Source organism: Pithys albifrons, chromosome 6 (genome assembly GCF_047495875.1).
Source record: "Pithys albifrons albifrons isolate INPA30051 chromosome 6, PitAlb_v1, whole genome shotgun sequence".
NCBI lineage: Eukaryota > Metazoa > Chordata > Aves > Passeriformes > Thamnophilidae > Pithys > Pithys albifrons.
In genome coordinates this window covers 33,777,975-33,791,924 of record NC_092463.1, presented here as the reverse complement: position 1 = coordinate 33,791,924, position 13,950 = coordinate 33,777,975, and the positions used below count along the sequence as shown (strand labels likewise).

Sequence of the window (13,950 nt, the reverse complement as noted above, 5' to 3'; positions counted from 1 at the left end):
TGCCCTCCCCCTCACCAGTGGGTTGGTTGTTGTTTTTTTTTTCCTCCTTCCATGCAAAAGTTTTTGAGACTATCCTTTGAGACAATCTCTTTCTCCTAAAAAGAAGAAGGAAGAAAAAAAGTTTGCTTCTCCAGATGGACAGCTGCTCCCTGCTCCTTTTGATGTTGCTTTTATCTGCCAGGCCACTGCTCTCTCACCCTCTCCCCTCCCCCGGAGGCAGTTTCCATGGGGGTCTCAGGGGAGCTTTGTCTCTCACATGTGTTTAAAGAGAAATGTGGAGCTGACACAAAGGCTCCACAGCTCGACCTTTCACCCTCCAGAGTTATGAGGGCCATAAAGCTCGAATCCCTGGTAACAGCGCCGATGACCAGGGCAGTTCTGGACACAGACAAAACTTTTTTGGCAGAAAATTGTTTAACTAAAAATAGTTCTAGGAAGGAGAATAAAAGGTTGTGCAAACTAAGCAATGTCTTTTATTGCCTTATTTGGTGTTAATGGTAGTAGCATGAATTTCTTCAGTATGGCTAGAAGCAGATGGCTTCTTTACATTTAGTATCTGTTTTGAAATGCATGGGGCACAGATAAAAAATGACACCCACTGAAGTGCTGGGGAGCAAGCCTATCACCAGCCTGCAGATGCAAAAGGTGAAGGCTGCTCTGCTGCAGCACCCGATGCCAAGCAAAGCCCAGTGGCGGCCCTGGTTGAGGCACAGCCTCCAGGCGTTGAGGCCTTCTCTACTGGACAATGAGAGATCTGCTTCTCCTTGCTCGACAAGGAGCCCCAGAGTCCAGCAAAGCGCTGAGGAGCTGCCAAGCCAGCCAACAAGCAGCCTTTAGCTTGAAGTGTTACAAAAGTATTTAAGTGCCTTAGCTCCAGAACAGAGGAAGAGATTGTTGTTCCCTTACTGCTCACAGCTGTGAGGTTCTCCTTGACTAGGTGTCCATGCTAGATAGAGTCTCCCAGCATGGTCTGAGTCATTAGTAGTGCCATCTTTCTCTTATTTTTAATTATTTGGCCTGGCTAGTAGCAGAAGTTGGATCCAGGTGCTCCAGAGTTGAAGGCAAAAGTTTCACTAGCATTTGCTTTCCTGCTGAAGCTCCTGCCTTCTGCCTAAAATGGGGCAGACATGGAATGAAAGGGGAGAGAAATCATCTGATTCTCTTGCCTCTTGAAGAGGGTATTTATTTGCAGGAGACTTGCAAGAATGTTGAGTCCCTATGAACGAGTAACAGGTGGAAAAGCTTCCAGAGACAAGTGACTTGCCCAAAGTCATCTATGAGCCTAATGACGAAGTTGCTCTCCTCAGAGTTGCCAGATACCAGAAGAGAAATTCAGAGGTGGGTCCTTCAGTTCCTTAAGAGGTACTTGAATGCTTGTATGCTGGTGTGATAAAGGGTCAGTGACAATGAAGCCTTGTCCCCACTTTTCTTTCCTCCAAGTTAGACTTGCTGCAATGAGGCCTGGCCATTCAGGCAGGGGTTTGACAGTGTGTGTGAGGACTGAGCAGGAGTCTCAAAATCTTAATAGTATCTAAATATTGTGAGAAAAATGCCTCATTCTCTTTTGGGAGCAGGTTGTTTGTGAGCAGTGGCCACCTGTTACATATGTATGTGTGGGTGTATCAGCTTGATGGAGTTCTTATCAAGGCTTAGGGCTATGGCAGTAATCAGACATTTCCCAGAATCTTTCCTATGACTTTTGTTCTTCTAAACCAGATAAAGTGAGGGTCACTTGCTGTGCAACACAGGGATAGGTTTTTCCCACTCACAAAAAAATTCAAGAGGTTTTATTTCAGGTTGAATAAAACACAGCCAAGAATCAGGGGGAAAGCGGGGAAATGAAGTCTCCAAAACAAAGAAAAACTTCAGTGATTTATGCTGAGACATTTTGTGTTTTTAACCTAAATACAGCTACTGTTAGACAGGGAGAACTTTTACACTTAAAGGTACACACAAAAACACAGACAGCATCTCTTTCCACTTACATGATCTCTCACCCTGGTAGTCTTTTTGCTCAAAATGAGCAGCTTTGTTTGTGAACATGAAGTAAGACTCCCTGCGCAACCATGCACCAACACCCGCACGCAGTAATTCTTCGTGTAGCTACGTTTGCCTGCCTGTCTTGCATGATAAGGTGCACTATCATATTTCTTCCTATAAATCCTTTTTTCTTTCAGAAAGTTGTAAACCTAAAGATAACAGCACACACTCTCTTAAAAGCAAGGTTGACACTGAAATCCTTGTCTTAAAAATGTTGCCTGGGGGAAAAAATCTCCATCAGTCCAAGGGCAGCAGATTTGGCTCATGTGCCAATTGTCCCTCTCCCACCACACTATGGGGAGCATGCTGGGGGAAGGAGCAGTGCCAAAAAGGAGTGCAAAGGGCAAGCAGTCCTTTGGCTCCGGCGATTCTTCAGTGGTATATGAGCCTTAAGGGGATCACATGATGGGAATAGAGTGAAACAACCATCTAGCTCCTCTAAATCACATCACCTTGTAGAATCAGTGAACACAATCTCTTCCCTCCCATATATCACCCTCACACCACACAGATCTCGAATGCAGAGGAAAATTGAGCACTTCTGCTCCAGAGCATGCATCTGTGGTTAATAACAGGATCCTAATCACTGCTCCTGGAGCCCAGGGCTAGCTGATAACTCTCTCTTCTGACTACTGACCCCCATAATCTTCTCATTCCTGAGAGGAGGCAGATATAGTGAATGATGGGTTTTAGCAATTAGGACAAAAATAGTCCTCCTTTTGCTCAAGGAATTCAGATAACAAATTAAGGGAGCAGCAGAGAGGCTGAAGAGCCAAACTACAGGGCTGGGAAAGATCTGCATCGTGTATCTGGATCTGCCACAGGCTTGCTCTCAGTGACCTTAGGAAGATTAGTTAGTCTCACAGTCTCATTTTTACTTCCTCTGGAAAAATCAAGATAATGATAGACAGCAACTCCAGAATGGCACTGTGAGGATACATCATTAATTGGTATATTTATAATATATGTTGAATTTTCCAAAGGTATAATCTTAACAGCTGAGAAACACACTTTGCTGAACACATTTCTTTCCTCAGCGCGTGGTTTCACTGTGTCTGCAGCAGCCCTTGAGGCTGCAGTGCCACTGAAGGGCAGCCCCACCAGCTCTCCACTTACACTTTAAAACCTCTGCGCAGGCACACAGATGCAGCTGCAAGGAGAAACCACACACCACAGTTGTGCAGGTGCATGTGGGCCCCAGAGGGGAAGAATATTAACTATTTCCTGGTAATAAGGACACAGAGGTCCTTCACATGGCTAAAGTAATCTCAGCTATCCAGATGAATACATAACTGTGCTTAACAGATCCTAGCTTAAATGACTACAAACTGAATATTCTGGAGTCTCTTTCAAATTCAACTAAGGTTTGTGCATTGTGCACTGCATCTTCAGTGCAGCAGAGAAAGCTTTCATCCTACAACTTCCATTAGCATTAGTTTAAAGCTTTATTTCTAGAAGGCATAGTTGATATTTATTCTAGGATTTCAAGATCAGATACATTTTGTGTAGCAAGCTAATCGTATTATTTGCATTTCCCCTTGACAAAAGTTGCAACAAAATCATTCTTTGTGCCCACAAGATACCTGGGAATTGAAAGAAAAAATTGTATTTGATACTTTTTTTTACAATAGTTATATCTTTTTGGAAGAAAATTGTTTGGTTTTATTCTTCCAATATATTCTGAATTATAATTATTGCCTGAAATGGAAACTGCATGATTATTTGCAAAAGTAACAAGGCATGTTTCCCTTCTCTGAAAAGACTGAAGTGGGAATGAGGCCTCCAGTATGAATGTATGCATCTACATTTAAAAATAATTTTCTATGAAGTTGCTTCCAGTTATTGGGCTTGCTAGAATATTAAGATGCAAATCTAGGCAAAGTAGATTTTTTTATTCACTAAATATATATGAAACAAGTAGGATTGGCTAAGCTGAAACTGCTGGAGGAGATAATGATGTTCTGCTGAAACACGGCAATGCTTCAGTAAACCCTGATGATGGTAATATATTGAAATAACAACATGTGGCATTGTAATCCACCCACATATCGTCATGCATCACACCAAAAATGTCATGATGTGCTGATAGTTAAGTTTCTCTTCTAAAATCACAAAGCTGGCAGTTCTAGCTGCAATGCTTACAACAAACTGTTTTTTCATTTCATGTCTTGATGGTTTCAACTGGACCCAGGATCTTTTTTACTTGAGATGATGATGCTGGATGATATAAGCACTTAAAAATGAGATTCAGAAAAATATTTAGCCATCCAAGTTTCTACTCTTGGAGCCCCACCTGAACAGTAGCAGGATATAAAATTAGTCAGAAAACCTAGTGAGAAAGAGGTCTGGCATGAGATTTCCATGCTTTCTCACTTTCAAGCAAGAAGTAGTCTCTGTCTTTTTATTCTACTTGAAATAAAACTTCTTCAGGATTTCCAAATGCCTTTACACTTTAAAAGTGTTTGAAAGTGGAGACTTGGCGGAGTTTCAGAAAAAGGTTTAGGCTGGTAGCTAGTTGCTATTATGGCAGAAGTGCAATTTTATCTTCCCTCTATGCCATGATAATGAAATAGTTAAGAAAACGTGTTTGGGGTTTTTTTTGTTTGCCTCCTTGTCTGTTTAATAAGTAAGATAACACATTCGCAATCCCCTTCAACTTTTCCTACTGCTTATGGAGCTAAAATGAAAATGAAAAATTTTAGGAAAAAATGCTGGCACAGATCAGGCTAAATCCAAAGAGGGCCTGCCTGTATTAAGGTTGGGATCTGGATAGAGTTTTGGTTCCTAAGCTCTAAATTTTAATGCTGATAACCTCAGTTACTGCTTAACTGTGCAAATACCTACTTTCAATAGGTGCTTCAACTCTTAACATGAAAAATAATCCTATTTAAGCACTCTTAAAATGCTTACTAGCACTTTGATGTTGACAGGTCAGAGAAGTGTGACTTTTACTCCACATCAAAAGCTGGTGGAGATCCAGACACGAAACATTTTTTCTTTCTACCCTTCCATACTTTTCCCTGTTGGGCTGGCTGATGATGCTTACTGGTTTTTGTTGGAGGTTTTTATTTCCCCTCAAAGCAATATTGAGTATGATGATGAACCTGTGTTTTCACACAAGGGTTTGGCAGTTGTGACAGTCTACCCAGGATATTCATTGGATGCCACAAAGTAGCTGAGACTCTTAAACATGGTTAAGTCCATTAGGACTTACTCCATCCTAACCAAGGGGAGAGCTGTCCTGCTCTCATTTCATATTTCCAAGTTTCTGTAGAAATGGACACAATTCACTTCTGAAGGGCTTTCCTTTTGGTTCAACTGATCTCCAGTTCTTTCCTAAAGTTGTCTTTCCCTCAAGAGTTGGGGAGCATCCCTGAATTTCTTGTCTAGTGGCCAGAGTACTCTAAGCAGCTGTGACTTATGGGAGGTAGGAAAGGGCAATAGCAAGGCTCCACTGCCTTTCACACTCCTGGCCAATCGCACCTGCTAAGGTACCTCACACATGAATTATGTGATGTGGCACTGGCCTTGCGACTGTGCGCAATGTATTTCCCTCTGCACGCAGATTTGAGATGTGTCTGTCTCTGCCACCTACTTCTGAACCTCCTCAGGGTCCTGGTTTCTGCTCCATGGGGCTGAAAATTTGGTATCACAAAGCCTGACCCTGCAATGACAAAGTTCTGTTTTGGACTCAGAAAATACAGCGTGGGAGTGAAACCTAATTATATTTTAGTACCACTCCACCCTCAGTCTTTTGGTGATATTGCCAATAATAACTATGGGGATGGCCACTTAGTTATGGTAGTGGTATTTTGTTATGGGAACTTCCATCCCCTGTCCCTGAACTGAGCTTGCAGGTGTCACATCACAAAGGCAAGGAGCAGTTCCTCAGCAGTAAGAGCTTTGGATAAATATTGTGCACAGACAGGTTTAGAAACAGGGAAGAGTCTTACAGACTCCACTACTAGTCAACAGAGCCACTGATTCCTGAAGCATGGCTGGCATACAAATATAAAAATAGATGTGACGCAGTGCATGGTCTTCTTAGCAAAAGGACTTTGTGTTTGAGAACTTTGTGTACAGACAAGGGCTGCATCTTCTCCTCATATGTACTGCAGGGGAAATGGAAGATGAGAAACACCAAGGGTGGGAATTAAGACTGTGTTTTCATTTCCTCTTTCTTGTTTGTTACTTGGTCATTCTCTAGTAAAAGAAAAAAACACAACAACAAAAAACCCAGCTGCACCTGGGTTTTTACATAAATGTTTTCTTGCACTTCAACTTGTCCACCTCCTGCCAACAATGTACTCCAGCAAAATATGGTGCACTCTCTCTTTAAGAAAGACTGCTCCCTGCCCAGCTGTTGACTTGCCTGAAGGTGAGACCTCTGCTTAAATTCATGGCTCCAGCTGTCAAAAGCAAAGAAAAGCAGCTTTTCCTTGGCGGCTCTCTGCTTTGGGTAGAATTTGACATCTTCCTCAGTCAGCAGAATTTAATCAGCATCAAGTGCCCACAGCCACTCAGCTCCACCACCACTGGGGCTGGGGCTGGGGAACCGGACCTGTGGAGAAGAGGGAGAGTCCGCAGCGCAGCAGGCAAAGACACAGGCACAATCACACATTTCTATGGGAAATCCAAAGCTTGTCACTGTCTGGGGAGAGCCTCATTATACTATTTGACTTAAGAATTGCTGTTATCACGCAGTAACCTTACCCAACTTAGGGTCTGCTGTGTCCTCCTGAGCAGCTGAGAGCAATAAATGGAGTGAGTTACTGACAGCTAACAATGATACTGATTTCCAAAAGAAAGCTGGTGAAATAGGCTCAGGGATATGGTTTCCAAGACTTGAGTGGACAAGTAAAGCCAAGGGAGCAATGCCTGATATTGTCCTGCCTTGCTTGCCTTCCTCCTAGAGAAAAGAGCACCTTAAATTTATGTCACATAAGATGCCAACAAACTGAATGACCCAGTACATGTAGGAAGATGTTAAACCAAGTGCCTAACCTATAAAACCCAGCATGTGATGCATTCATGAGCCTCAGATGGTCAGATTGGACCACTATGTGCAGACGTAGGTACATGCAAACTTGCCTGTGGACATGTGACAGTAGGAAGGGGCATATGCTTTTTCCCAGTCCTGCCACCTGCTTCCTGCAGCCAAGCTCCCAAATCCTGCAGAGTTAAACACACTGGGGAGAGGTCAGGATAAGGTGGCAGCCACAGCAGTGAGAGTGTGGCACTTCCCAATTCAGGTTTCAACCCTGTGGTGTTGTGTGCTGGAGGGCTGCACCATGCCATTGCTGGCAGCCAGCCTAGCTGCCCCAGACTCTCATTCCTCCCACCTGGAATATTCCATCAGCTCTGGAATCCTCAGCACATGAAGGGCATTAAACCTGTTAGAGCAAGTCCAGAGGAAGAACAAGAAGTTGATCAGAGGGCTGGAACACCTCTCCTAGGAGGAAAGGCTGAGAGAGTTGGGATTGTTCAGCCTGGAGAAGAGAAGGCTCTGGGGAGACCTTAATGCAGCTTTCCAGTACCTAAAGGAGGCTACAACAGAGCTGGAGGGGAACGTTTTGCAAGGGAATTTAGTGATAGGACAAGGGGGATTGGCTTTAAGCTGAAAGAGGGTAGGTTTAGACTAAATATAAGGAAGAAATTCTTTACTGTGAGGGTGGTGAGGCACTGAACAGATTGCTCAGAGAAACTGTGGATGCCCCATCCCTGGAACTGTTCAAGGCCAGGTTGGATGCAGATGGACCCTAAGCAACCTGGTCTAGTGGAAGGTGTCCCTGCTTATGGCAGGGAGGGTTGGAACTAGAAGATCTTTAAGGTCCCTTCCAACCCAAACCATTCTATGGTTCCAAAGGGCTCACTTACCCATTTAGAATAACCTATTCACAGTAAAAGTTATGTGCCTGTGTATTTTCAACACACAAACTCCAGGCATTCCTATACATGCAGTTAATTTTTTAGCACCTGCAGCTGTTACCCATTTCCTGACCATATCATCATGCCCATTGAGGAGAGGAAGGACATGTTGGGTTGTTCAGTTTTGTTTTTTCAATGTTTACGTCTTCCACCTGTTTGATATTAGCCTGCATAATGGCCCAGAGTTAAAGGAAAGGAGATGGCTGCTGGAGGCAAACAGGAAATGAAGCAATACCCAAGGTAAGACAGGCAGGGGCAGCAGGGTTGTAAAGAAACAAGTGTGTGTGGGTATTAACTGGTGAATATCCATGTGCCTTTAAGCAGATGTGCAATCTAGTTCTCCCCAGATGTAAGCCAGGTATCAAAGGGGCACTGAAGCACCCAATGACCCCAGCTAGGAAAGAAGAGGGGTGAGAAAGCTGGAGATGGGCAAGGGGGGAGATGTTGTGAACGCAGGTGGGAGTGCAGGTAAAGGCTTGCCGCTGAGGGAGTAGGGCAGAGCTCGCAGGTGCATTGCAGCCCAGCAGCTTGACAGTGATCAATGCAGAGCTCCAGCTGTGAACTGTGTACTCTCACAGCCTGTAGCCATGAATGTGGTGGGGGGTTTTTCCCCTATTCCTTTGTATTTGGGGAATGAACTTCATGAAACCTACATTCATCGTTTCTGCTCAGCCACATGACAAACTTCTACTGAACTGTGTCCTGAAGGGGTGATGCAGCCACAATAACAAGATCCCTCCTGCTTCAGTCATTAAAAACACTGCATTTCTCATGTCACAGTGTTGGGGGAGGGGACTGAGCAGCCGAGGAAGCAAATCCCTCTGAGGATACTGTTACAATATGAAAGAGGCCATTAATCCAGTGCATTTACCCACAGAACTAATCAACAAATGTCCTACAAAAAGACATACTTTTAATCTTATCCCAATATTGCTCATCTTTCTCAACATTTGCCTTCAAAAAAGCTGTTACTGATAAGCAAAATTACAATCTCTTTCCTTCTTAAACCTATTTGGAGCCTCTTCTCAAATGGTGTCTCCTGTATATAAGCAGCTAACTGAAGACATCTGTTGGATGCAATTGATGGAACGCTGCACCTTTGTTCTATATGTATTAGTTTCTATGTTACTTGGGATAATGTGTCTAATTATGTTTTTCTGACAATGATATTATTTGTGAAGGTGGTTTTCTACTGTCGGCCAAGTTCAGTGAATGGTCAAATATGGTTTGTCAATTTTTTAGTAAAGTTTTGTTATTGATTAATGATGTAGATGTGTATGTTTAATTATTTTAATGGTTCTGCCTTGCCTTCTGTAACTAGAAGAGATGAAATGCTCATTTATGAGCAGATCCTTAGCTATCATTCATTACAATGCAGTTTCATGGCAGGAGGTGAAGTCTGTGACAAGCTTTGTGTCTGTAGAATTACCTGCTCTACAGCAGTCTGCCTGTGGGAAATGGGCCAACTAATAATGTTGGATTACAGAATAGATGGAAGTGACTGAAACGTGTTTTCTTTTGGGGTCAGAAATATTTTGCTACAAGTTCTAGAATTTTCATTAAATTTTGTGACATCAACTGGCACTGACTATTTTAAAAAGTACACATTCAGCAAATATCTGCACAAACATGTGCTTTTAGCTGGGGCAAACACAAGATAAATTACATTAACTTTCCTCTTGGGTACAGACTAACACATTTCATGTCTCAGGAGGAGGCGACTGGAGGTCCAGCAGGGCAGCTTGGCTCACGGGCAGTAACTCACTAACGGAGGTTAGCCCAGAGATGCATCTCAGCTAGATGTGAAGCCCAGACCCTTCCCAACATGGACAACAAGGGGCCTTCCCTCATGTCTGACCTGCTAAGCACAGAGGGAAAGTGTATTATTAGTGTTATTTAATTTGCATTACTGTGATACTTAAGAGCTCCAGTTTGGATTAGGACTCTGTTGTGCTAGGCACTGTTTAAACACCCATAAAAGCATGACACTGTCCTCAAGAGCTGTCTGCCTTACACAAACACACATGGGAAGCTGGGTATGGTTTCATGCTGAGGTTGGGCTTTGTCTTTCCTAATGCCTTGTGCTGTGCCAAGCAAGCTGTCAGCTATTGCTGACCCTCCATATCCAACAGCCCACATCTCAGCCTGCTCCTTGCTGAACTGGTAATTTGGCAAGTGCCCATGTTTGTGTAGTATGCAGCAGGTTACCCAGAAAGGTACTTGAGGCTAAGCTGGGACAGACCCTGTGAGTCTACTTTAGGGGCAGCTACAAAAAGATCACAGGTATTGCAGTTCTGAGTGGGGAAAGCCTGAACTGTCTAAGCATGGAAAACAAGCACCTAGCACTAGGCAACTCAGGAATCGGGGGGAGACAGAGCTGATCTGGCATGGGCAATGCTACAAGACTTGTTGGGACTGCTGCATGCTTGATGCAGTGAGAAACAGTTAGTTTATTCTGTTAGAAATATGTATTCATTTTACCTGTAGGCTGTTCACAGGACTTCTGGCTTTAGCAGAAGAATCATGGGATTACAGAATGTTAAGAGTTGAAAGGGATCTTAAAGATCATCTAGACCCAAGGCCCCTGCTGGGGGCAGGGACACCTTGCACTCGATCGGATTGCTTAAGGCCTTATGTCTTGGGTTGAGCTGGCAAAATGCCAGCCGCCCAAGTACAGAGAAAAAGGGTTCCTCCCCCTCCCAACTAGGCAAGGGAAAAAGAAGAGGGAAAAAAACCTCTAAACCAGGTTTATGCTGAAACTAACTACATGTATTTATACAGAAAAGAGAAAATTAAGAGAAAACTACAATATAACACACACTTACACGAAATAACTTCCCACTCCCCAATAAACACAAAGTGTATCACTCTAGAGCTATAAGTACTCTAAAAGACACCCTGCAAGAAAGAGAAGGTATAACAACAAAATATTTCTACTTCCCTGAACTCAAATAAAATGCAAGCAGCAGCAACAGCAGGAGCAAGGCCTACTCCAAGACAGACGTTGCACCACATCTGGCTTGTAGCCTGGCCATGGTGGAACTGAACTAAGCCACTCCCACACACTGGATTTTACACCTTTTGAGATGATGTAGTATGGTATGGAATACAATATTATTGGCTAGAAGAAGTCAGCTGTTAGCTAGCTCAGCCAAACTCAAGTCAGCTGACAATTCCAGGCCTAGTCTGAACTTTAAAGCCTAAATTTTTTGGCCTACCTGGCTAAACCCATAACACCTTAGAAATCCTATCTTGTTCCCTAAACCTTGCTCAGTAACAGTGTGTCATAAGCAATGTCTGTCTTTTGACTAGTGAACTTTCCTTCACCCTGTGTAAGAATGGTGGAATGATTCCTGAGAAGGAACAGTTGTCCAAATGCTTCTTGAACTCAGTCAGGATTGGTGCTGTGACCACTTTTTGGGAAGCCTGTTCCAGTGCCCAACAACCCTCTGGGTAAAGAATCTTTTCCTAATATCCAACCTAAACCTCCCCTGACTCAGCTTCATGTCATTTCTTTGGGTCCAGTCACTGCTTACCAGAGAGAAGAGATCAGTGCCTGCTTCTCTGCTTCCCCTTGTAAGGAAGCTGTAGATTGGTATGAGGTGTCCCCTCAGTCTCATCCTGGATGAACAAGCCAAATAACCTCGGTCACTCCTTGTATGTCTTCCCCTCTAGACTCTTCACTCTCTTAGTAGAACTCCTTTGGATGCTCTCTGATAGCTTTATATATCTTCCTTATAATGTGGTGCCCAAAACTGCGCACAGTACTCGAGGTGGGGTGTCAGAGCAGAGTGGGACAATCCCCTCCCTCGACCAGCTGGTGATGCTGTGCCTGATGCCCCCCAGGACACAGTTCGCCCTCCCTGCTGCCAGGGCACTGCTGACTCATATTGAACTTGCCTTTGACCAGCATCCCTAGGTCCCTTTCCGTGGCTCTGCTTTCCAATATCTTGTCTGCAACTCGGTATGTACATCCAGGGTTGTGCTGTTCCAGCAACTTCTTTCTGTTAAACATAATTAGAAAACTTATTTAGAACAGCTATATTGCTTTTTATAGACAACCATTTATAGATAGCCAGTCAGTTTGGTTGTGTTCAAGACCTATAGAGAGCCCATCTGCACAAAGTTCATCAACATGGCTACAGCATCTCTTACACGCTTGTTGTGTGGGTGTGCAGTGTGCTGCTTCCAACTGCAGTGTCCTGTGGGTTAAACAAGTGATGTGGGCTGATTGAGTCCAGGAAAGCATTTACATATCAAAAGATGTAAGAATTCTCAAAACCAGTATAAGCTTAATAAACAAGTACCCTCAGGTGTTGCTCAAGATGGTTTGGTTTTGTTAGGAAGGACAAATGCAATGCAGTCAAGGTGTTAATCACCTTGATAAATCTGTTCTGATCAAGATGGGGCACAAAGCCTACACCAGTTAGGTAACTGCACAGCAGAAGTGAAGCAACTTGCCTTTTCTTTAATGTACTGCACTCTGGCTCACTCCTGTGATCAGTCACTCCCTAATAAAAATACATATTTTTACTCTTGTAGACAAAATGTATAAACATTTGACCCCTAGAAATATGATATACAGCTAAAGGCAGCCCTTGAAAAACCTGGAATATGTACGTGCATAATAAATTTCCCCTATCTCACAGGACCAGTATAGTAGAAAAAAAGATAATCAGTTGTCTCTTTTGGTCTCCTTCTCCACCCTGCTCCTTCACCTCCTTTGCACTCCCCCTTTCCTTTTGCTGCAGGATGTGCCAGCACTTGTCTTGGTAAAAGCCAGTCTTGGTCTTAAAATTGAAGGAAAGTCCAGTATGTTTGTGACTAGCTCAGCCTTTACCAGGCCTCCTCTCCTCCCACCCCAGCCTGCACCACAAGAAGAGCATGTGGTGGTGGGTGTGCTCTGGAGAGATACAGGAGAGGGGCACGTGGCTGCCTTGCCAGCACATAAGTCTTGCTCCCATAAATCAGGGAGTGGGAAGTGTGTGCCCCCACTGGCAGAGCGTGGTAGACACCACCAGATATGGGACAGTAAGAGGGCACTCCCATTCAGTTTGGTCTTGGTCTGTGCTTTCAGTGGGGAAGTCAAATGAACAATTGCTTGGCAGGCAGTCACAGAGACCTGGATCCTTCCCTGAACTTAGGGCAGGTAACAGCTGGCATGACTTCCTCCCACCCCCTCCACTACACTGCACATAGTTGCTGGCTTGTTTGCTCTCCCTGTGCAGGCAGTCTTGGGCATTGTGTTGCCTCATATTGAAGAAAAACTTTAGAGACAATATTAGTCTGGGTAAAGTAAAGAGTAGTTCTTTTACTGAAAGCTTTCAAGTTTACTAAGCATATAGATGCATGCGCTCCATATAGGCATCTTAGCAATTTATAGCACTACTTAATTACTATAACTAATAGTTACATCCAATCCAAAAACCCCTTATCCCTGGTACCACCCTGGTGCCACCCCCAGAACTGCCCTGTTGGACTGCCTCCAAGGGTCCTGGGTCTTCTATCTTATTTTGACTACAATATGTCTTGTTACTCTAGTCCTGGTACATGTGCCCCAAGCATGATGCTCCAGCTGCTATCTCACCCTTGAGACAGAAATTCAGGAATGTGGCACAAAGGTAGAAACTATTAGTTGCTACCTCAAATGTGAGAAGCTATACAGCTATATAAAAATTTACAAATATATAAAATCCTAAGGCATCAATGACTAAAAATATTATCTGCAAAACTTTCCACTATCACCAGTTTAGGCAGTGGTGACATAGAAAATGGACGATTAGAAGTTGCACAGCAACTCATTTTCCAACAGTCAGGTGATTCTCCTTCAGCCACACTTAGTCTGGTCTGAGTTTCAACCAGGGACCAAGATATGACAGGTTCCAGTTCTTACCTCCAGTACACCACAGTGTCTTGTCCTGATCATGAAATATTATATCACCCTGTGAGTAAACACCCATGCCATTCTTAATGCATATACAT

The 13,950-nt window shown here is 43.6% G+C and overlaps 1 protein-coding gene and 1 non-coding gene across 2 annotated transcripts in view; one reads left to right on the top strand and one right to left on the bottom strand.

Annotated features, from left to right (window-relative positions):
• The window catches only part of BMF (Bcl2 modifying factor), a 77,469-nt gene that overhangs the window by 53,518 nt on the left and 10,001 nt on the right, over positions 1–13,950 (top strand). The window lies entirely within an intron of this gene.
• On the bottom strand, positions 5,189–5,303 carry LOC139673780 (U6atac minor spliceosomal RNA). The gene has a single exon (XR_011698205.1). It is a non-coding gene; the product is annotated as a U6atac minor spliceosomal RNA (small nuclear RNA).